General features: G+C 43.7%; 1 protein-coding gene across 2 annotated transcripts in view; it reads left to right on the forward strand.

The window, feature by feature from the left end:
- The window catches only part of TMEM132B (transmembrane protein 132B), a 255,093-nt gene that overhangs the window by 49,621 nt on the left and 183,771 nt on the right, over positions 1-21,701 (forward strand). The gene's annotated exons all lie outside the window — the stretch shown is intronic.

The following is a 21,701-nucleotide window of genomic DNA, read 5'->3' on the forward strand; positions in this document are numbered from 1 at the left end:
ATGAAAACATTTAAAAAACAATACTGTGCTTTACAAGGAGAAAATAGGTGTGCAGTGACACTGGAGAGAGATACCAGCCAGAGTTAATGGCTGACCCAGAAATCCTTACTCAAGCAGAAGTTTCATTTTATTCCTAAATTCTTTTATTTCTGCTTTACTGACTTAATGGCTGCATGCATCCATTGGCGGCACACCCTGTGCTTTGGGCCACACTGAGGCCAGCTTTGGGGTGGACTGACTGGCATTTGGGCTGTTATGGAACCACCCATGAGTGTCTCCTGCTATGCGTATTTGAGTGGGATGGACAGTGTCATCGTCTCGGGGTGAGCAGGACGGGGACTGCCCATCCTCAGTCCCTGCAGAGAGTCTTTCTCGGTGACCACTGAGTCCCCATGTTTCCACATATCCTCATGTGTGGCCAGGCTTTGCATCTGTTCTGCAGGTGGAAATAGCTTGGAGCTGTCTTTGTGGTTCCCTGATCCTTTGGCCCCCCCTGGCACGATGAGGAATTACGTGGCAGAAGGGAGAAGCCAGCTCTGACCTTCATTGAAAAGCCAGGCTTTGTTTTTTGGAAAATGCATTGCAACTACTGTAAATCAAAGAAAAGAAGGCAGGAAACGTGAAGTGTGTAATTTATGCTACACTAGTCGCTGAAAGGTCAGCTGGCTTCATGCACATTAGTAACATGCATAAAAAATTAATGAGTGTCACTAATTGGTTTGTTGTGGAATTTTATTAACGAGGCACAATCGATCTTTAGTTTATGCTAAAAACATAATAAAGTGCAGTGAAAGCTCTCTTCACACGCTTCTGGTTCTCATTGATAAAATGATGAGATTTGAAGCTGGTGCGGGCTACGGTGTTGAGACAGCAGAGGCACAGCCCCAGAGGTGGGGATTACGCAGGTCTGTGGTAGGGCACGAATTCAACCTTCACTGCCTCCATTCCCCACAGCCGCTCCGATCACCCGAGCACCCTGATGCTTGCCCCGATAGCAGTACTGTCAGGAGCCCAGACTTCCTGGGACTTAATTTCCTGCTGTTGTGGGATATCTTTATATTCAGAAAGTGAAGATTGGCTTATTTGCTTTACAGGTTTTGTAATGCTTCTTGCTTTTGGAAAATTAACTAGTTTGGGTCTTTGCAAGCTGTATATGCTGGAAACATAGTGATTAAATGTTCAGAAAAGAGTAAGATAAGGCTGTTGATCAGTTAAAATTGTATTTTTCCTTTTTTTCTCCTACACTTTTAAGAAGGAATGGATATTGTTGTTTTTATTACAATCTATCCAATTAACTGCATGAATAAATATACTGCATTTCTCAAAACTAATATTCCTGAAGAAAACTGCAAACACATTCTGTTTAAAATATGATAATCTTTTGTGAATCCTGCACTTATTTATGTTCAGACAACAGGCCTCTGAGACACTAGTGTTATGGGTGTAAATAAATCGGCTGAGACAAAACTACTTGCAGCCCATGTCAGGGGTCCAGTTAAACACCTGCAACCCTCCTGGTGGGAAGAGATGAAACCCAATAAATCCAGACGTGAGCCAAGAATAAGGAAGAATGTTACCTCTTCTGGGCTGTCATCCGTTACCTCGCAGATGCCTCCAATTTCTGTGGACACATGCTGGGGAGCTCCCTGACATGGGGACGTTGCATTCCTGGATGGAGTTGCTTTAAATTTGATGCCATAGGGCTGAGAGGGTGTTGGACAGCCAGGTGTCCTTGGAGCTTGGGCTGAAGGAACACACAGGATCTCTCTATGTGCAACCTTGTATGGAGTCAGATGTCGTTATGTAAGAAGTGCTCTTTTTTTTTTTTTTTTTTGGAGGAATTACGTGCTACGTGCATAGGGGAGCAGTGTGGACCCTGTATCTCTAGTAATCCTTTCTACTGTAATTTTTCTTCTCCATAACTTACTTGGAACTTGTTGAGAATTCATTTGGTTGCAGGCTTTGGGAAGCCTTGATGGATGCCTAGCAGACAGGTGCATTTTTCCTTGCTGAGTTTCAGAAAGACTTCTGCAGCATCCTTGCTCTTCGAAGCAGGTTGCTGACAAGCAGTCAAAGTGCCACATTATGACGGCTGGTTACTGCTGAGGTTAAACCGGAGTTTTGCTGTGGTCTTGCATTAGCAGCTTTGATTGACAAGTTTCCCCTCTTGCGCTAATTCACCCTCCATCTTCATGTTTCTGTCTCGCCCAGCCTTGAACAGAAGGCTAGGATGGTGATATCAAAAGGGAGGTTCATTTATAGTCTGGTGCCTATAAATATTTGGCTCTAAGTTTCATCTAAAATTCAGGGGAGATGGTGAGGTTCAAAGGGTGTGTTTGAAAGGTAAGGGCTAGGATTTTTGCTTTTTTATTAAACCAGTCTTTATTTTCCTACTCTTTGTTTGCTTTTTTGAAGCTTGCAGCAGGCTTTTTAAAGAATTCTTAAAAGTAGTGGCTCTCAGAAGGGACTCTTGGCGGATTTTGGGGTCTAGTGATGGAATTTTCCATGTCAGGTAACAAAGGATGCTGGTCTGAACCCCACTGCGCAGAGCAGTATCTTCTTCTGTTTGCAGTTCTTAAAAATTTTCTGTATGAGTAAGAGTGGCAGAGCATCCTTGAAGATCAGCCAGGAATAGATCTAGAATAGGCTGCCTTTGGGAGGCAGTGCTTCCTGTTGATTAATTTAGCATCCCACCTTGGTGATCCAAATGTACTCGGTGTGTATGAGATGTTGGATGAGTAAAGATGGAAAAATAAGGGTTTTTTTTCCAACAAATGGGTTTGTAGTGCAGGAAGCATCCGGGGCTGTTACTCCATATTCAGCATTTGTATGTAGACATAAAAATGCCTGTGGCTCCATACGTAAGCCTTCTGTACTCTCACAACAGGACAACTGAGTCATTTGACTCCTTACCCTGAGCTGAAATGTGGAGATGAGACTATGTGGGTGGTGAGGGTGCCTGCATGTCCTCAGTGGGTGCTTGGGGTGGGACTGTAGACATGGGTCTCTTGCTGGGGATTTTGCTACCTGGTGTGTTTGGTGTTCTTTCCTCTTGTCCTGTATTAAGTCTTTGTGTCTTACCTCTTTGCTGATGCATCTAACTGGCAGAGCAGTGGTATGCATCCGGCAGCAGTTGTGCTTCAAGGCTGCACACAACATGGTCCCCATGTACTAATGGGAGAGGGAGTCCTCTCCTCCTCTTGTTTTCCCATGTCTGGTTTCTCACTCTGGCTGAGACCTGTGTTTGTGCCTCAAGTGGGAAGCAGCAGAGAGACTCAACTTGTTGCCATGAGGTCCAAATCCATTAGAATAAGGGTGGTGAAGTTTGCAGAGGACAGTCTCCACCCAAGTGGCATGATGGTTGTCATCAGTCAGATGTTGATTTTTATGCTCAGGCAGATGTTGAGGCCAGCAGATAAATATGCTGCCTGAGAAGTTCATTTAGATAAATTTTCCAGATCAAGGCACTGTGCAGGAGTGGAACCAAGAAGAATTAATCTCAGAGTGCCGGGTGAAGCAGCTGTTCTCCCAAAGCAGGGGGAGAAGCAGAGGTGGAAATGGAGGTGAGGATGGCACCAAGTAAACGGGTACAAATAGTGCTCAAGACCACCAGTGTCTGAGGAGCTTTAGCTCCCAGGGAGGATGCTGTGCTGGTGGGACCTCTGAGGCAGGAAAGCCTTTCTCCCCGCCTGACCCAGGTGGGTTGAGGGCAGGATGAATCTTTGTACAGTTAAGCTTCATTCCTGATCCTTCCGCCTCCTCTTTGCTCATGGCTCTTCCCGTTACTCTCTCCTGGACTGTTGCCTCCTGCTTTCCTTGGGACCGTTTTCCCTGCCTACTGCAGTCTCTTTTTCTCCCTGTGCTGATTCACAAGCCCAAACCTGTCAGCCTTAAAGAGCATATGAGCTCAGGCTCCGTGTTGTGCCTCTCCAGCTATTGGCACATTCCCCTAGAAAAGCATCCTGCTGCAGTTGGGCACTGTGGCTTCAGTCTTCAACTGTGGGTGTCTAAAAGGAGTGGGCTCTTCCCTTGGCATCCAAGTCAAGCCCACCCCAATTAGCAAAGTGGGAAGCATCTGCATTTCCTTTAATGTCAGTGAGGGCTGCAGGTAGGTCCTTTTGAGAGCAAGCAACTTCTAAATGTGTGCAGAAGTATTGGATTTATTCTGGATTTTAATTACTGGCATTTGAAATTTCTGGTCTTGCTGCCATGAGTTTGTCAGTAGAAATAAATATAGCTGGGAACTTAGATGAGACCAGTTTCCCACCGAGCTTGGGGGTGTCTGGTTTTATGAATCTCAGCCTCCTGGCATGGCCCATGGCAGTCACTGTGAAGGCTTGTTAATTCTGAGAACCAATCTCAGAATGAAATGCTAGACTAATATTTGAGTGGATCCCTTTAAAGACTCAACATCTAGTGTTGCATCAGTAGATTCCTGACAGTTGCTTCTGATATAAATTTGTAATGCTGATGTTACAAATGAGCTCTGATCCCAAGTACTCGTTCTGCAGGTGAAGGTTTTAGCCCATAGATTAATTAATTGTCAGATCATTACCCAAATCAATATTTGTCTAACATTTTTGCATATTTATTTATCTTAACAGTTGCTCCAGATTTACTTTTCTGATCCATTGTGGGTGTTGTCTATATTTCAAGTCCACATACTACCACGAGGTTCCTATACCAGCTCCGAAGGAAAATACAGGACTAATTTTAATGACAATGTACAATTGTACTGACATGTCTCAAAGCTTGGGGAAACCTGTCTGTTAAAAATTAATGGAGTAGGAAGTCCTGGCATAAAGTAAAGCCTTGAGTGAAATTCCATGGCTTCATGGACTGTTAATTCTTTATTAGGTTTTCCTAAGACTGAGATAAAAGGCATTTTATCTTTTTTAAGGTTTGCATTAACATGTCATTGAGTTTTATAGATACATTGATCTTCATTTGGCTAATCCAGAAAGGGTAATAGAAATGTGTGTTATATGCTAGAGCAAAGATAACTCTATAACACTTTAGATTTTTTTTTTTGTTATTTTTATTTATTAAGTTTTCTTCAGATACAGAACTGTGGTCAGTGTCCAGAGCTCTGAAATTCAGCTCACTGTATATTTTTATTGGCTATCCTAAGTTTCTCTCTTTCCTTTTCCTTGATATTTTTTTAACTGCCTTTACTTTCTAGCTAATTTGGCAGTAAGGTTGATGTGTCTTCACTGAAAACTAGCAAAGAGGTTTGGCAGTTTTTTTTTAAATACTGTCTGTGTCTGTGATGGATTCTTGGCTTTCTTGGCTACCTGACAGTTTTCAGGTTTTTTTTTAAAGTGTATTCCAGTCTGAGATGGAGCAGTGAAGTGTGTCTTTGGATTCAGAGAAAGGACCTGATGTCAGTAGGTTGTTTTTTTTTTTTCTGCTGCTGCCCATGAACAAAGATTAAGTGTTGGGTCTGCAAATTTCTAGAAAAATGAACCACGCCGTAGGATATCGCTGGGACAACAGTGGCAGCACACAGAACACCCGGGAAGATAAAGGCAATTCTTATCCCCTTACCCTAACAGTGAAACCTCAGCTTGGTAGAAGTTGGAGGGACTTTGGTAAGCCAGGGATTTATCTCTTTTGGTCTGAAGCACTCGGTGATCGTTATTGCCTCGCGCAGCTCGGGAGGCTGCGTCGTCCTGCCGGGGGCTTTTAATTGCGCCTGTCTTCAAGAGAAACAAATCATCCTCACCAGAGTCACTATGTCCATTTATTAAGGAGGCCTCTATGGAGAAAACTTTATTAATAGCTGTTGTTATTAATGAAGATTGTGCAGTGGTCGGTGTATTAGCACTGTGTATGAAGGTGTGGGAGAGAGGAACAAAATGACAAATGATTTTTGGCTTCTCTGTGTTGAAACTGTACACCCTTTCATCAGTTCTGCATGTGCTTAAAGTAGGGCTGGGGAAAAAAATAGGGGTGGCTATGGATCTCTGCAGCCGGAGAGAGCTCAACTCTGGGTTGGATGCTCGTTCCCAGCCTTGTCAGATCTCTGCACCTTGACAAACGGGGGACGAATCAAGCACTGAATTAAGTCCCCTGTGCAGCACTGCGTGACGATGACCTTCCCTGCTTGTTAGCTCAGAGGTAGAAAATCTTCCCTTCCTCCACGTTGGATGGACTGCAAGGACTATATTCACAGCAAAAGCGCATAGGTCAGTGGATTTTGGAGACGGTCCCCTTCATATCAGGGGTTTATTTGATCCTTTACTTGCCAATGAGTCTTGCCAAGCCAAAGCGTCAGCAGCTTAGATCTCACTCACTTCTCATCTTCAGCTCCCACTCTTGCAGCCTCTAGCAAATGCTTATTTTAGCACCAGCTGGCTGTGATCCTTTTGAACTCTCTGATATGAGATTAAATGTTAATTTATTACATATCATTATAGGATTATATGTTATCTCTAGGATAATGGAATCCAAATGTTAGAATAGCATGTTTGAGATTAGTGCTTGCACACATTTTCCTCCACTTGGGAAACAAGAATAGTTGAAGGTAGAAGACTGAAAAAGAGGTGAATTAATCTGAATGATCACAGCTAGCCAGGAGCTCGTGCCCTGGAAGAATATAGCCAGAGGTTCATAATATTTTTGCAGAGTTCAGAAGGAGCAGAGAAGAAGTTGACTGAATTTTCTAAAAAATAAATAAGTATGAAGAAATTGTTTTCTGCTTAGGGTGTTCCATGGGCTAAATCCTGTGAATAAATTATGCAGTGTGAATTATGTGCTCGGCTCTGGTTATAAACGCCAGACGAAGCGGAGTGCTTGAAGGGACCTGTATGCTGAGTTTCTGCAGAATTTTGTTCTCTAGGCTATGGAGCAGTACTGGATGTAATAAGATATGACTTGAACTTGAATTGACTCAAACTTGAACTGCACTTGTGATATTTCCACACAAAGGTTTATAGGAGATGCCACTAAGCAGAAGGTGAGCGTGGCTTTTTTGCTGCTCCCTCTCACTGCCTGTTACTGCAGCTTTGGCCGGGTAAATGGTGACATTGAGTTGTGATGGAGCTGCATGCTCAGCATGCACAAACTGCGCTGTTCCCATGCATGACTGCTGTCTGTCATACACGTGCAACACCCTGGGCTGGCTCTCCGGTGAGCTGAGGCAGACGCAGGTGTGAGTTTGCAGGGTCTAGGGTGGGGGCAATGCTGCCGCCTTTGGCAGGAGTGGGACAGGCTCTGCATTCAGAGGCACGTAGATGAGATTGGGGTTGATGAGATTACATTGGATATACGGGTCTTATTCCAGCCGGAAACTTGGTCTGCAGACTTGTGTTACTGTAAGAAGTGGCCCAGAGAAGCAGGGGGCCTAATCTCTGCACTAAATTATTACAGGTCCGGATTCATTTCCTATTTCTTAAATGGCTCACTTTCCCTGAAATAGCTGAGAACTACTACTACAGGCTAACCCTATGCATAAACACTCCTGGTGTGGAAAGGTTGTTCCCAGACTTTCCAGATCTCTCAGTCCTCAGTCTTTTTCCCAAGCTGCTACAGATTGCTATCAGTGGATTGTTTCAGTTCAGAGGTAGTAGGGCAAATGGAGAAACACTGCTATCCATTAGTATGCATCCAATTTGCACCTTTAGGGTAGTTTATCCTTGTAGGTGAGTGCTTTCTGCTCTGGTTGAGGTGCTGGCCTAAACTAATCCTAAACTAATCATCATCCTAAACTAACCATCATGTTGATGATCTGGAGTTTCCTAACTAGTATCCTGGGTTGGGCTATGATGGTGATGTCCTGTGACTTTCTCAACTTTATAACTGAGAAAAGAACTAGATCCATTTTTTTGCCTTCTCAGGCAATCTAAAATATCATCTAATTTACTTCTGTTGACTCTTGAAGGATTTGAAAATGCTGTCAGTTAATGCTCATTATGTTTTATTACCTTAATATATTAACACAAATGAACCACACACAGCAAGTGTGACCTCATCCAACTTTGTTTTTTGCTTGAGAGTTTCTGTTCTTTGCCTGTAAGTTAATGATTGTCTGTGAGCAAGAGAACCGTATTTGGTGCGTCATGGTATGAAAGCCATAATAAGGTTTCACTTTCTTTACACACCAATATTTTGACAAGATCTCCTCGATCTGCCTCCTCCAGAGCTATTGGGAATTTTCCTTGTGCTTAGAAAATGGAAGTCTAAATTGCTAATCGGCAACAGACAGAGAAACAAACACCCAAGAAGTCCTGGGTGAGGCTGCAGGCTCCTTCTTCCCAAGAGGAGCTGTTCTCCATGTGTGAATGACAGGCTGCAGCCTTTGATCGTTGTAGTAAGAGAAGAGTGGTACCGAGGGATGGTTATTGTGTCCTTTCTGACAGCATCTGCCGTGAATTTGTAAAACATGTCAAATGTGTATTCATAATGTAAAATAATGCATTCAAGCATGAAAAATTACGCTTTGTTCTGATACCGGGATGTGCTTGAGCAGGACTGTTGCAATAAGCAAGGGAGCAGGAGAGGAGGTCAGCAATTGCCCTAGGAATGCAAAGCTCTTTTACTCTGTAACAAATTAATGGAGTTGCTCGAGGCTGTTGTCATTCCAAAAATAAAATGTTGAATTCAGTAAAGGAATCTGAGAGAAAACAGAAGCTTTTGTTCTGCATATTTTGGGTGGGGAAAAACCCCGTCATTAGAAAGGAAGGGTTCATGTTTTCATGTGCTGTTCCCTGAGAGGCAGCTATAAATTGATAACTTGATGTCTGAACTGCAGAACTAGGCCTGTGTGGTTGCTCCTATGAGTCGTAGAGCACATGTTGCTCTGGCAGTCTGGTCAGTGTAATATTGGTTGCCTGTGAGTGCCATGCAAAGTACAGGTTAAAGATTGGGTTCAGAGAAAAAAAGCACAAGATATCCCTGAAGTAATAGTGGCGAATCTGTAAAGCTGTGCAGCTTTTTCTGAAGCAGCTGAAAGGCTGGGTGGCCTCGCAGGTCTCTGTCCTGGAACTTTGCAGCCTGTGTTTAAATTTCCCTGACTTAGTGAGACTGCACACACACTTGAAATGATGTATGTGCATGCGTGGTTGCAGGATGGGGACACAAATCTTGCTGGAGGCAACAGCCTGCACCTCTGGAGTTCAGTGGAGAAACCTCAGTGAAAGCTGACTTCTTCTCACAGACCTAAACACTGCAAAGATTGAATCAGGAATTTAACTATGTTGCGAACAATCCCACAAATCAGCATGTGTAGTCAGGGTCGCTGTCCAGGTGGGAAATCCAACAGTAATGGGGAGCGAAATGAGAACTGCTGCCAGTGCTCAGGCAGCGCTGTGGGGCTGGTGCCAGACCCAGGATTTTGCTTTGCGTGTCTCTGCATCCTGTTTTGTTTTATCGCAGTCCCCCAGCGGGGCCATGCGTGGCATATACTCTTCCTGGGATTACAGTCACAGTGGGCTATGGATGAGTGCTGGTAAGACAGAGGATTTTCTCTGCATTCAAGACATATCTGTGTTCTTAATAACTTTACAGGGGTTTTACTGTAAGCTGCTTTTGTGGTTTCCTGTGGCTGTTCGGGCCCAATGGTTTGGAGCTCATTTCCACCAAGAGTTTCGACACAACAGGATGGAGAATCCAGTGAAAGCCCATTGCTCTGGAGAAAGGCTTTGGACCAACCTTACCTCCTTCTGACAGTGCCTTTGGAGAATCTGCTGCCAGCATTTTAATATCCTGTAATTTCTGTCTCATGCAAAGAGTTTTGCAATATCACCAAAGGCAGAAGCTTCTGTGGGAGAATCAGAAGCGCTATAAAATGACATACCTGTGCAAGGATGCAGGAGTGTGGGAAGTCTGTAGTATATACAATTTCAAGTTAATTAGCTTCATTTTGTCTTTAGGTGTAATACTTGAGGCCATTGACTGCAGTCACAAACTGGGGTTTGCAAAGAGAAATGCAGCCAAGATCATGGTCCTCCAGGAGCCGAGGGAGAACTGCTAGGGAAGGGTCAGCTCAAGCTGGGCCAGAAATCTGGATCTCAGCTACTACTACTCAGAGGAAAGATTGAAAATTCTGAAGCAGATTTGGGGAAGGATCCTTTGAAATGGCATTTTTTTTTTCCTTAAATTGGGAATGCAAGCAATGCAACCAGCCCTGTGTTTCTCTGTCTTGTTTTAATGGTGAACTCAATCTCGGAGTAATGACGATGTGTTAGTGATTTGGGGAGCAAAATGGGCTTCCTGAAAACTTAGGAAGTGCTAAGAGGGACTTTCTAGTTCCTGGAAGGCAGCTGAGCTGTGGCGTTGCTGTTTGTACCCGTGCCCCTTGTTCCTTGCCTACTTCCTTTTGGGGTGCCGTTTGCTGGGGTTGTAAGGGCGTTTATCGCAGTCCTTTACTGCTGTACCAGTGAGTAACTTTGTGAGAGATGGGGATGCACTTTGCTATTCAACCTTAGCTGCTTAGATCAATATCTGCAGCGGGAGAGTGATTTTAATAAAAGGACTCTCTCTCAGCTTTCCTATCTCTATGACAGATAGACCCCAGCTAACATAAATCCTGGCCTTTCTCCTGTCAGTCTCTTAGCTTTGTGTGACATAGATGTTTTGACACTGAATACAAATATTGCACAGTTGGCTAATAGTTTAGAGCATATATTTAAGAGATTTACTTTTGCAATCACCTGGTGCCTTTAGTGAATGTGTTTGCCTTGTAAGGCCTTTCTGTTGTTTGGAGAATATATCCACACACTCCCATACACATATTCATTTTCTGTTGTTTATGAAATATCACTGGGGGAAAATGAGTTTTGCTTTGGGTAACAGTAGTAGGAAGCCCTCTCCTAACCTCCTCTTTAGCAATGAGAACCTCTAGCAGCCGTGACAAACCTTATTTATCAGGTCTCAGTAGGGATGCACAGGGGTTTGCAATGCTGGCAGCTGGAAGCACCAACTCTGCACCGGGGTAAGGAGCAATGCCAGGACCAGTGCTGTGCGGTGGGGAGCTGGGTGAGAGGTCTGGCAGCTGCGCTGTGGCCCCTGGGACTGTCACCCAGCTCAGCTACACCCAGGGCAGCTGTGCCTCTTGACTCCCCCATAGCAAAGGAGTACTGCCCAGGTGTGCAAATCGCCCTTCCTGAGTTGGTGGTGCCCTGGTTTTCAGGGTTGGTTTTGGCATCTCCACCTTTGGCCGAGAAGAGCTGAGGAGTGTCTGGAAGGGAGGAGGAGGACTTAGGAAATCCTAACGCTGCTCACGCCTGGGGTGGCACCTTGGGGCGGTCTGTGGTGGTCATGGTTTGTGTTTATGGGGTTTCTGCCCACTGAGCAGCAGGTTGTGCAAAACCTTTCTCTGTGTGTGCAGGGCTTTAGCAGTTGTCTCTCCCTGACAGGTAACCAGAATAGAAACCCTCCTTCATTAATCAGGTGTTTTTAAACTTCAGTTTAGCTTGCAGTAGTGGCTCTGTCATTCAGTTCTTTCAGCTGATGAATTTGTGACCTTTAGCTGCTGTGCTAATGCCTCTAATTGTAACTGGCAGGACAATTTCCCTGTTGCTGTTGTATCAGAGATGCAGAGAAACTTGCCAAGAGCAGCCTGTGACTTTTAACTTCCATATCAACACCCCTGATCAAAACTAAAATGGTGAGTTAGGCCAGTGATCAGTCCAGCAGAGCAACCTGAGCAATTGCAACAGCCACATTAAAAGAGAAAACTCATGGGGATTTCCTCTCCTGGGTGCCCTCCCTGCACTGATGTTTGGGCAGTAAAAGGAGCTTTCAGTTATCTGCTCTGAGGTGGCCTTGGCTGGGCTGAGTGTGATATGGAGGAGAACTCCCTTGTAGCACTCAGGGAATTAGTCCGGGCTGGAAAACCTTGCTTCTGCAAATACCTGTATTGCCTCTGTCAGAGGAGGCGGGAGCTGGAGACAGCTGATGGAGACTCGCAGGAGAAACCCTGTGGATGTTTCATCCCATTTCTGCTTGGTTTTTGGAGAGGGAGTGTTTGGTGTCTGTGTGCTCTCTTCATGTTCACAATTTTTGTCTCTAGGTTCACCCTCAGTATCTGCTCTGTGTCCTTCACCCATTGGAATGATCCCCTTCTCCCTAATGAAAGAAACATTTAACACCTGAGAGATTTGGGCAAGAACTCACTGGCCTGAGCGGCCGTGAACACCTGGCTTAGGAACACCATTATCCTGTGCTTTGTGCAGTCCGTGGATGGGACCACATAGTGCTTTTGCACAACGTATAGGTAGTGCTACAGGAATATATTTTATCTAACTTCTAGCTTTTTCTATCAGACACGTTTGAAAAAATGTTTTTAACAATGAAGACTCTGGCCAGAAGCATGCGTGTGAGAGTGAGGTGGAGATGAATAAATAAAATCTTTATGTCATCACGTATTCTATGGGGTACGGGGATGGGCGCATTACTCACAGACAGTGAAACCATCCCAGTATGTTTCAAGAAAAGCTATTTTAGGGATGTTTAAAGAGTTTTTAAATTTTTTTTATTGTGACTGTATTTTCTATTACTCCAGCCCATAAAACCAGGTGCCTTAGTTACCATGTTTCCTGCTGTACAGGGTTCAGAGGGAGCAATAAAAGCCTCTAAAACTTACCTGAAATAGCCTTCCTACGGTTACAGATGTCACAGGTTTAATGTCCTGTATCTCAGGTCCTTCCAGGCCTTGACATGATGGTAGCATTTGGAGGAAAGGGGATCTCTTCTCTCTGGTGGGATAAAATTTCCACTTTATAACCTATAGAGATGCTGGATCTTTGGCTTAGAAGCTGTCAAAAATTTAACTATAATGGTCAGTGTTAAAGTTTCAGGAGGAATTTGCACTCCTCAGCCTTGTACAGCATCAGCATAATTTGGGGCTATTTCATATTTGGACAGGAATTGTGCTTAACTCTGGTAGTTACCAAAAAGAAATGGTGGTGCTGGGACAGCAGAAGGGTGTCCTGTCCAGGAAAGTTCAACCCTCTTGAGAGGTAAATTTAAGTTGTATAGTGGTGTAGTGTGTTACATACATACTGTTATTTCATCCTAAAAAAAAATATCTATTTTTGGTGTCAGACTGTGTCACCTTCAAGCTAAAAGAACTCCAGTCTTTGGAAATGAACATATCCGCTTAGTGAACCATTCTGCTGTAAAGATAATGGTCCAGCTGTAGCTTTATACCTGATAAAATCTTAGGCAAGCAAATCTGATGTCTGCATGGGCTAGCATGGAACTTGGAGGAGGAAGCACCGTAGCTTTATTGCTTGGGCTGTGTGCTATTCCCTGGCTATGATAAATATGTGGTCTGTTTTGATAAACAAGCCTGAACCTCTCCTTCCCAGTAATAAAGTAGGAGGAGTGGCTCAGGGAGCTGGAGTTGTTTAGCCTGGAGAAGGGGAGGCTGTGGGGAGACCTTATCGCTCTCTACAACTACCTGATAGGAGGTTGTAGCAAGGTGGGGGTTCGGACTCTTCTCCCCAGTAACAAGCAATAGGATGAGAGGAAATGGCCTCAAGCTGCACCAGGGGAAGTTTAGGTTGGACATTAGAGAAAACTTCTTCACCGAAAGGGTTGTCAAACGTTGGCACAGGCTGCCCAGGGAGGCAGTGGAGTCTCCATCCCTGGAGGTATTTAAAAGAAGCGCAGACGTGGTGCTTGAGGATATGGTTTAGTGGTGGGCTTGGCAGTGATAGGCTAGCAGTTGGACTCGATGATCTTAAGGGTCTTTTCCAACCTTAATGATTCATGATTCTAAGAACCTTGTTAACAATCATCTTCCCAGAGAATGGCAAATAATGTGGAGGTGGCTTTACAAGGCAATTCCTCAACCTTTTATAAGTAGAGTCTCGTTTCCTTGAAAAAAAAAAAATCTCTGATCTGCTGTGTGTAGTGTTGCTATAAAGGTTTTTATTATCAACTAAGTAAAAAAATCAGGGTAAACTTTGCATATTTGTGTGCATTTACTTTACCCCATTTTGTTTGCATGCTGTGTATGCTTGTGTAATGTTGTGTTTTCTTGTTCTGCAATTGCTTTAGGAATCACCTCTGAGGTGTCGCAGATTGAGGATGGCCGTACCAGGTGGGAGCACAGATCCATCTGGCCCAGCAGCCCATTTCTGATAGCATCCAGAAGCAGATACTCAGTAGGAAAGAATAAGATCAGGCAAGCCGAGAGGATGCTTCCCCTAAATGTGTTCTCAGCAGCCCCTGGCAGAGGTCCTGTCTTTGCATAATGCTGATGTAGGGAGTGCAGCGAGCAGTATTCTCTCTGGAGTCCAACATTTCACATCCTTTCCTTGCTGGACTAATGGCAGTTTTGAGCCCTTTTGTTTTTCTCCAGTTTTCCAAACTTTTGCTGATAGAGAAGCCTGAATTAAGCTTCAGGCCTCTTGGGTATTGGATTACACTCTGCCTCACTCCTTGCTGTGCCAGCAGTGCTGGAACTGGCATGGGATGCTAATCCTGCTGTACCTATTCACTCAGTTGTAGAGGAAAATGTATGAAAACAAATTGCTAGTCCAAGCTAAATTTAGATTTATTCAGTTGGAGTTAATTATAATTTTATTTAGTCCCAAGTGATGCCTCCTTATCATACTCTTATTATAGCTGAGAAAATTAATTTTTATTCTACCATAAAGGTGAATGTAATAATCTGGGTTCAGGGAAGGGATTACTTTAATAAGATTTATAGGCAGCCTTTCAGACAGTACGGTTTTATTACTATCTGTAGGTGGCCTTGCTCTACGTATGTCTTTCAGTATGGGTGACTGTGCAAAATGCATGCAGGCTAAAAACTGTAGTAAGCACCAGCTTAGAAACGTTCACATCCAACTTAATTTTTCGGCAATGGTAAACAGGCAAAGCTCTTGACTTGCCTTGGAACACAATAATACAATTTGTTACTGAACTTGTGGCCTGATCAAGGGTTTCATTCATATGCATGTTTAATTTTGCACTGAAAAACGTATTTTAGTAGACAAAAGAATTATGAGGCCTGAGATGTTGCTTTCAAGCTCTTTGGAAGCAGAGTGATGGGCAAACGCAGGCATGCGGCATGGGAAGAGAAGCTTTAGTGAAGCCGTCACATCTGATGGGCCAGGGCACCTTTGCCTGTAGACATCTAAACCTCCAGCATGGAGGTCTGCACTGGCCACCTTTAGCAACTGAGTTAATGGATAGAAATAGGCTCCTCCCAAGGGTGATTTATCATCCCTAAGATGTAAGTGCCTAGGAGAGGATGAATGAATTCTGGAGACACCCTTTTCTGTGATTTACTGAAAGGGGAGACTGGAGTGTGCTGGGCTTAGATCCCTATCTAAAATGAGACGGGCTGACTCCCACGGAGGGTGGCCAGAACGGGTAGCTGCAGTGAAGCTTGAGTAAGATAAGTTTGACTGAGACATTTGAAGATAAATATGTGAGACCTTGTCCCAAGCATAAAAAAGTTAATTAACCTCTCTTCAGTTTTAGATGTTTGGATTAAATGGACTTTTTTTTTCTTTTTTTTTTTTTTCAAATTGCATCCTTTTTCTTGTCTTTTAAAACAAGCTGCCTGACTAGCAATATTTTGCAAGGTGATCTCTCTCTCCACAAATGTGTAATCAAGATTGAACGTGAAGACTAAACGGGTTGTGAGTCCTACATAAAGTTCTATCCTTATATTGAACTAGGATAAGAGGAGAGAATGAGAGAAGCTTAAAGGGATCCTATCATCTTTTCTCGTGGTACAATTTTTCATATGTTGACAGCTTCTGGGCCGACTTTAATTTAGTATTAAAAAAGTATTGGGAACTCTTCTTAGCTCTTTCTTGCAGTGTCATTTATATCTTCAAACTATCTGTTACAGCTGAAAAGATGGTATGTTGTTATGTGGTTTTTTTTTTTCCTGTGGCAGTGTGGTTCACTGGATAACTACCTCAAGTACTAAAGGAGTAAGATTTGTTTTTGAATGGTGGTGATGGAAGATGTTCCTCAGTGGGACTATGGAGGGTTTTCCTCCTCCTTTTCCTCCCTAATGTAAAACTGAGGAGACGAGTCACAGGATGGACTCTGAATGCGGGAAGTAAACAGTGACATCCTCCTCTCATGGTTATTTCATTAAATTCTGAATGAGTCAGGGAGAGCACGAGGCGGGTGTTCATCTAGGCTTCTTAAATCCTCACACAACCCAAACTTATCCTACTCATAGTGCTCAAATGAGGTCTAAACTCCTGGTAGATTTTCACACTGTGATCATCCTCCTCATTTTCCTGCTGCTGGGATTAGGAGTCTGAGTTACCCCAGCTGTATCCAGGCCAGATCACCTTGTACCACCTCTCACGGCTGGGGTGCCTAAACAGCATCAGGTCTTATCCCTTACATGTATAAGAGAAAGTGACCTACATAGCTGGTACAGAATTAATTATTCTTCTACAGTTTATCAGTTTCAGAATAGCTTTCCTTGTGTGGACACCCTATTCTGGGATACAGTGTGTTTTTATTCAAGGATAATGCCTGCATTTCCAGAGCAAAATAATTATTATGAATAGAGCCATTTTTATAGTGGAATAATGTACATGTGTAGTTTGGTCTTTATGGTCTTTAGTGAGGGCTGGTGGGAAGGGCTGGTGATTTTTCTCCCATACAGACAAGCCATTGATTGCCTCTGTATGAGTCATGGATAACATCATAGTACTTACTGGCACCACATTACTTGAAATTATTCCTCTTTTACAAAGAGGAGTGTCTGTATGATCTCATGCTACAATTCTGACGATGCTGCAGGAAAGATGAATTTTAACATTTTCACAGTTTTTTCCACAGGTGCAGGATTGGCTTTCTTGCTTGTTTTCAGAGAAGAAAGGATATTGAAAAAGTTGCAATTTTAAACACTTCTTGTTCCTTGCACCTTCAACTTCGGCATTACTGAGGGCTTATGGAAGGCTTGGCTCCTGTTAAGTAGCTAGCTAAAGTAGAGGGAAGATTTAGGTGTGAAATTTGGATTTATGCTCCAACAGGAGTTATCTTCCTTTTTAGTTACAAAATGATTAATTTTAAAGGCTTTCCTCTTACTACAGCTTAACATAGATGCATTAGTTTTTAATGCTGACCTTGCCACTGCCACCACTACCTTGTAGCAGGATGCTTGTTTTGCTTCTTACTGATATGTATGAAGTCTAAGAAATGTAGCTTGGATGAAATCTTGAATTACATGAATGGCAGATTTTTATTGCACAGTGTGACCTACAGCTATGGCTTTGCATGTGCCTTAGTCCTGTGCTGCTTTTTGTGGCATCAGTCCAGGGTCAAGTGAGATTTAAAACAAAAGCAATGGATAATTTTATGGTTAAATAAAGAATTATCAAGACAACAGAAAGGAATTTTTGTCTGAGGTCTGAGCTGGTGAAAGTAAGGACAAGGAAGGGGCATCTCCCTGATGCACAGCATTGCATGGTTCGTTATGAGCACAGTGGCTTCCTCTCTCTGCTCTTCAGGAACATCAGAAGGGTGTTTCCTTTCCGTCTGCACACTCAGAGTTTGCAGGATGAACTGTGCTGTGAGGCTGTTGCCCAACTCTGGAGGGAGGGGTCTTGGCATAAAATGGGAGTGATAAGATTTTACAGGCTGACCTGTTCCTCTAGGGGCCTTGGTATTTGGCTAGTCTGAGTAAGTGTTTTAAAAGGGGCAAAGCACCTGCTGAAAAGTGTTGGAAGGTAAAAGTTATTTTAGAAATTCAAGCTAGGTACGTCAAGTCATGTCCAACAGTGTGTTACTTCCATACGTCTCCCCTCAATGCCCCTAATGCCACAGTAGTCTGAGAAACAAACTGTTGAACCTTTGAGATGAGCATCCCCAGAGCCCAATGCTATTTGGCCTCCATTTACATGTCTTCAACTGTTTCTGTCTTTTGTTCCATAATTAGGACTAACCCACGTTCTCATCTAATGATCTGCCCCTTTGATCTTGCTGGAGTGCTTATTAAAGGAGCAGGTGATGTCGCTTTGTTGCACACCAGAAAGCTGAAAATGTCCTGTTTCTGATTTTTGCCATAAGGAGATTGATGCTGTGGTGCTGACGTGCTGAATTAAAAAGGCGGGGTGTTGTCCTGCCATCCGATGAAGTATTTCTTTTTAGATGTTCCTACAGCATCATAAAATGCTGCTAGATTCAGATATCATATTTTGATGCAGGCTGGTTCTAGGACAAAGCCCAGCCCTGTCTAGTGGTGTTTATAGCTTCCCATATAAGCTTTCAGGCAAAATTTGTGTCTCATTTTGTTTGAGTTACAGCAGGCTGATATCCTAGTCCTCATACCAGTTCTGAGAAGAGGCACTGAATGTTGCCACTGTAATGAAATGGAGGAAAGGAGGAAAACATGCCTTTTAAACTTCCTGTAAATCCCTGCTTGAGAGAGAAAATTTCTGCATAAGGTGGTGGTGTGGGGGGAAAGTCCTATAATGTAAACACAAACGCATTTAAGCCATGCCTCATTTTTGGTTCCTCTTTAGGCTCAGGAACTATATGAGTGTTTAAATGTCCTCTGCAATCTGGTGTGTCTTGGGAGAAGGTGAATTTTAGCTCTTCTCCCAGAAATCAGGGGGTGCTCTTGCTGCTGCGTGTCCTGTGCTTATCTGTATGGCTGCACAATTTTTATGGTAAATGCAACTTCTCAAAAGTATTGCTTTCAAATGTAGTTTGATTTTCTCTACAATTAATCCAGGAAGGTGCTTGTCTGCATTTGACTTCTCAGTAAAGAAACAACACCCTTCCTCCCCTCGCCGCCTAGGCTTTCACAGGAGCAAAGTTTACTTTCAGCGACTGAGTTGTGCAATTGCACAACGGCACGGCAAGCCATGCCGTGTCAAGGTGCTCTATAAATAGCAGAGCAGTAATGGAGCTGCTAAAACATCCCTTGGTGACTTTGGTTCTAAAATCTCCTCCTTTCTCCCTTCCCCTCCTGCTACGAGCAGGATGGGGTTTGACCTGCAGTGTGTTTCCCGAGCACTTTGTTATTCAGTGGTGGGATAAAAGCGTCCGGGCTTCCACAGAGCAGCACAGCACGCAGTAGTGGGGCAATCCCCACCCCTGCTAAACGTGGTCACCAGCCTCTGCTCTTTGCCTCCATCCCTGTTGTAGGTTGCTGTAGGTTTCTTGCCTTGTGCAGCCTCCTTTGCCTGGTGCTAATGGGCAGTGGTGTCCATATCTGCTACACAGCACCTACTGCTTTCCCTGGTGTCCGTCTCACCTGTGCCTCCTGCCTCTTACACTGCTTGTAGCTTGGTTAGCCTCTTGTCCAGAGACACTACCCCGTCTTCTTCCAGAATTGCTTATTACTGCTCACACCCTATGACTTCCCATGTTGAATCGGGGTCTTCAGTTTCTGCATGCTGTAGGGAGCGTGCCAGCTGCCTGTTGTTTGCATCTGAACGAGAAGAGATGTGGAAGGGAAGGGCTGAAGCCAATTTTCTCCACTAGAAAACTGTCCCCTGTGAGAGCTATGATACCATAGCAAGCTGGCCACGTCAGTGCTCACATGGGGAAGGGAGGAGAAAGTTTCTCATCATCTGGGTTTCTGCATTTCAGCTGGGGTCCAGGTCTGTGGCTGCGTGTAGCTGGGGAATGGTGTTGGCTGCACTGGTGTGTTATGAGAGAGGGGCTGAAATGTTTCTGCATGGGTATAAGAAACGAGAGGACACCAAAGTGGGGCGATTGCAGGGCAGCTGCTCTGCAATTGCATTTGCTTGTGGGGCTGAGCGGTAACCCTGATCTCATCCCCATGTGGAGTAGTGAGAGAGGAGACTGTTGATACTGTTTCCTGCTGAGAATTTTTTAATGCTTTTGTATATTGTTGCACATTTACTCGCTCCCACAAAGAATATTCCAATGGCTACAGAAAAACCTTGGCACAATTAAATATACAGCAAAAGTAAGGTAGAATCACAGAATCCCAGGTTGGAAGGGACCTCAGGGATCAGCTAGTCCAACCTTTCTAGGAAGAGCAGTCTAGACAAGATGGCCCAGCACCCTGTCCAGCCAAATCTTGAAAGTGTCCAACGTGGCTGAGTTGACCCCTTCCCTGGGGAGATTATTCCAATGGTGACTGTCCTCACTGTGAAAAATTTCCCTCTCATGTCCAATCGGAATCTCCCCAAGAGCAACTTGTGTCCATTCCCCCTTGTCCTCTCCATGTGACTCCTTGTAAAAAGGGAGTCTCCATCTTCTTTGTAGCTGCCCCTTAAGTACTGGTACATGGGGATGAGATCCCCTCTAAGCCTCCTTTTCTCAAGGCTTAACAAATCCAGCTCTTCCAGCCTATCCTCGTACTGCAGCTTCCCAGTCCTTTGATCATCTTGGTGGCCCTTCTCTGGGCTCCTTCCAGCCTGTCCACATCCTTTTTGTATAGCGGGGACCAGAACTGTACCCAGTACTCCAGGTGTGGCCTGAGAAGCGCTGAGTAGAGTGGGATAATGAAATATTGTGATGAAATGAGAAGCATTTACACAAGTGTAATGAGAAGCATTTAAACAAGCGTAGATAATATCAAGCCATCAAAAAAAAAAAAAAAGGGCAGAATTTCAACCAAGAACAAGAGTGGAACAAATACAAATGGATGAGATTTGCCCTAGAATCTGTCTTTGATACATGTAGGCTTTAAAAATACACAACCTGAAAAAACAGTTTAAATATTAGAGCTTTTATCTGTGCTAAATTGTGGCTGATTGTGGCTGCAAGTATCTGAGTCATCTGGCTTATAGCAGGTGTAATTGTTTGTGTGGTTGTCGCGTTGTGTATCTGCTCTCCCCAGTCCTGACAAACAGTAAAATCGCCGCTAAGCTTCAGTGAGAGACAACAAGAGCTTTGACCTCAGGATCTGTCATTGTTCCTTTGTTATCTCTGTGCATTGTGGAACTGCTTCATTTTAATTCATTTGGTTTCTGTTTATTTCTTCTGTGGCAGTCCCAGGAGCTTGCATTCACCTGCTTTTTGTTGGAGCATATGAATTGTTGGTTTGAAAGACCCACCATTTCTTTCTGGTAGAATTGCAGACCAGATTGAATATATCTCACTATTAATTAGAGATCAGCCCAAACCAAAGATGTCTGTTTGATCCCTCCCTCCCTCTGGAATCTTTTCTTGCCTGGGAAAAATTGCTCACTGCTGGCTAGAGGATTGACCATTGTGTTGCAGAGAAACTTCTGTGGTTTCCAAATGTGTTTCATTCTCCTCTGGAATTAAACCAAAGAAATCCTTCTAGGCGTATGTGAACCTTCTGCATGTAAAGGATTTCTCTCCTTCTCTCAAGTTCACTCTTGCCTATAAATCCATCCCACTGAGACCTCAATCAAACCCCATATTTTTTTTTTTTTTGTGAAAAGTTTTGGTTTCAAGAATACAGAGCTTTTATCAATTTGCTGCTAACTTCCAAACTGCTGACCTGGCAGAAGTGGATTGGGAGCGATGCAGATTTGCAAGTCCCCATTGTGTTGTGCGTTCACAATGTTAAACTAAAAGTGTTCTGCTTTACTGCCTACTACTATTCAATATGCTAGTTTCTTTCTTACATCGAAACATGGATGAGAAAGGGTCCTAAGTTTCATCTAGCAATAAAAGAACAAAAACCGACCAGTAAAAAGTTTTGGAACTTAGATCAGGATCTGGCTAATCAATCTCCTCCTTGTTTTATCCAGTACTTGATTAATCGGCTTTCAAGTAGGCATTCGAGGGGGGAAGGTGGGAAGGGAGCTGAAGCA

Source organism: Phalacrocorax aristotelis, chromosome 15, assembly GCF_949628215.1.
Source record: "Phalacrocorax aristotelis chromosome 15, bGulAri2.1, whole genome shotgun sequence".
Classification (NCBI taxonomy): domain Eukaryota; kingdom Metazoa; phylum Chordata; class Aves; order Suliformes; family Phalacrocoracidae; genus Phalacrocorax; species Phalacrocorax aristotelis.